This window comes from Lupinus angustifolius, chromosome LG18 (genome assembly GCF_001865875.1).
Source record: "Lupinus angustifolius cultivar Tanjil chromosome LG18, LupAngTanjil_v1.0, whole genome shotgun sequence".
In the NCBI taxonomy this organism is placed as follows: Eukaryota; Viridiplantae; Streptophyta; class Magnoliopsida; order Fabales; family Fabaceae; genus Lupinus; species Lupinus angustifolius.
The window spans coordinates 10,604,112-10,607,109 of record NC_032026.1 but is presented as its reverse complement, the minus strand read 5'-3'; positions in this window follow the sequence as shown (position 1 = coordinate 10,607,109).

Genomic DNA, 2,998 nt, shown 5'->3' with positions numbered 1-2,998 from the left:
TTTGCAACAACATCTCAAAAATTTTAATCAAGTGATCAATGACTTGCAGAAACTTGATGATGAGGGAAAAACAATAATATTACCGTATTCTTTGCCAAATTCCTATGAACACTTGGTGACAACATTGACGTACGGGAAAGACTCAATCAAACTGGATGAGATCACATCTGCACTTCTGTCCCACACTCAAAGAAGATGTAGGTGAAGGATCTCAGGGAGATGGTTTGTATATGAAAGGGAGCCAAGCGCATAGGAGAAGACAAGGCATAGGAGGTCCTGCCAAAGGGAAAAGACCAAATTCCAGGGGCAGAACACCAGTAGAGTGCTATAAGTGCAAACAGACTGGGCATTACAAAAAGGATTGTCCCAAAGAATGGAGTCCTACCAAGCCGGTGGGGAAAGATAAAGTATCTACATCTGCAAATATTGCACAGAAAGATGACTCTGGTTACAATAGTGAAGTTGATCTACTATCTGTATCATCAAATCATAATACAGATGAGTGGATACTTGACACTGGTTGTTCCCACCACATGACGCCTAACAGGGAATGGTTCACCACATACAGGGCAGGCAATTTTGGTTTCGTGTATCTCGAGTTGTTCCCACCACATGAAATTATTGGTATGGGAGAACTCAGAATTGTGATGGATGATGGTGTAGTGAAAACGTTATGTGAGGTTAGGCACATACCAGATTTGAAGAAGAATTTGGTTTCTTTGGGGACATTGCAAGCCAAAGGATTTAGCTATAGAGTTGATGGGGACAATGTTATTCTTCGAGTATGCAAAGGTGCTCTGACTGTGATGAAGGGTAAAAGGACTGCAGGGAACACTTACAAGTTGTTAGGGAGAACAACTGTAGGTGGAGTTGCTAGAGTGGCTAAAGAGATCTCAATAGATTCAGACTATGGTGCTACAAAATTATGGCACATGCGTTTGAGACACATGAGTGTGCGTGGCATGACAGAACTATGCAAAAGAGGACTGTTGAGGGGAGTCAGCAAATGCAAGCTAGATTTGTGCAAGTATTGTGTGCTTGGAAAACAGACACGAGTTAGTTTCAAGGCTGGCCAACTCAGGACTCGAGGCATTCTGGATTATGTCCACACTGATGTATGAGGACCCAGTCAGGAACCACCCCTAGGAGGTTCTAGGTATTTTGTTACATTCGTTGATGACTTTTCTTGTAAGGTCTGGGTATATTTTCTGAAGCATAAGTCAGAAGTCTTTGCCAAGTTCAAGGTTTGGAAGGCAGAGGTAGAGAACCAGACTAGTAGGAAAATCAAATACATGAGGTCAGATAATGGCACAGAGTACAAAAACTCACAGTTTCAGAAATTATGTGAGGAACATGAAGAAGACTCACCAACAAAATGGTGTTGCAGAGAGGATGAATAGAACTCTTACAGAGATGGCCAGATGTATGAGACTGAATGTTGGACTTTCCAAAGGATTTTGGGAGAGGCACTTAGTATGGCATGTTATGTCATTAATAGATCACCATGGGCTTCATTGGATGGTAAAGTTGTAGAAGAAATATGGACAGGTAACCCAATTAATTATAATATGTTACGCATATTTGGTTGTCCTGCTTATGTACATGTACCCAATGATGAACAATCTAAACTTGATCTTAAGTCAAAGAGATGTATCTTCATTGGATATACCAAAGGTGTGAAGGGGTTCAAGTTCTGGGATCCAGTTTCCAGAAACGTGGTGTTGAACAGAGATGCAGTGTTTGATGAAGATTTCATAATGAAACAGTCAGTTTTGATAGAGGTTTCTATGCCAAATGGAGAGACTTTGGGATCAAATATGATTCTAGTGAGTAATGAAATGGTTCAGGTGAATAAAGGCAAAGAACCATGCACTAATTCAAGTCAAGAACATGATGATTCTCAAGCAGAGAGTTCAGGTGTGTAGGAGTATCTACTTGCTAGAGACATGGATAAATGTCCTATCAAACCTCCATAGAGATATGACTTTGAGGATATGGCTTCAGTTGCTCTCCATATCAGTTCAGTAGATCAATGTAGCTTTCAAGAGGCTATAAACAGCCAGGAAAAAGAACAATGGATGGGTGCCATGATGGAGGAGATAGAGTCTTTACAGAAGAACCAAACTTGGGAGCTTGTTCCATTGCCCCCAGGCACGCGTGCAATTCGGTGCAAGTGGGTGTACAAGAGGAAGCCATCAGTATCAGAAAAATAAGGGAAAAAGTTCAAGGCTCGTCTTGTAGCAAAAGGGTATTCACAACAGAAGGGGATCACCTACAATGAGATTTTCTCCTCAGTGGTGAGACACACTTCTATCAGGGCAGTGCTTGCCTTGGTAGCCAGCCGGGATATGCACTTAGAACAGATGGATGTGAAGACTGCCTTTCTCCATGGTGAATTAGAGGAGAAAATTTACATGACACAACCAGAGGGGTTCAGTGCAGCTGGACAGAGTCACTTGGTTTGCAAGTTGAAGAAGTCTCTATATGGGTTGAAGCAGTCTCCCAGACAGTGGTACAAGCGGTTTGACACTTATATGTTGAAGCTTGGTTATAAGCGTTGTGAGTATGATTGATGTGTTTATGTGAGAAGCCTTGACGATGGTTCGTTTATTTTTCTGTTACTTTATGTTGATGATATGTTGATTGCTGCTAATCATTTGAGTGATATCAATGAGCTGAAAGTCATTGCTAGGAAGGTTCTTGGGATGGAGATTCACAGGAATAAGGGAGCTAGAAAACTATGGCTCTCCCAACAAAGCTATGTTGAAAAGATCTTAGAGATATTTGATATGAGCAATGCTAAAGGAGTAAGCACTCCATTGGCAAATCACTTCAAGCTTTCCTTAGATCAGTGTCCAAAGACAGATGAAGAGAAAAAATACATGTCAAAAGTTCCATATGTCAGTGAAGTGGGTTGCTTGATGTATGGTATGGTTTGTACTAGACTGGACTTGGCACAAGCAGTTAGTCAAGTATGCAAGTACATGTCGAAACCAGG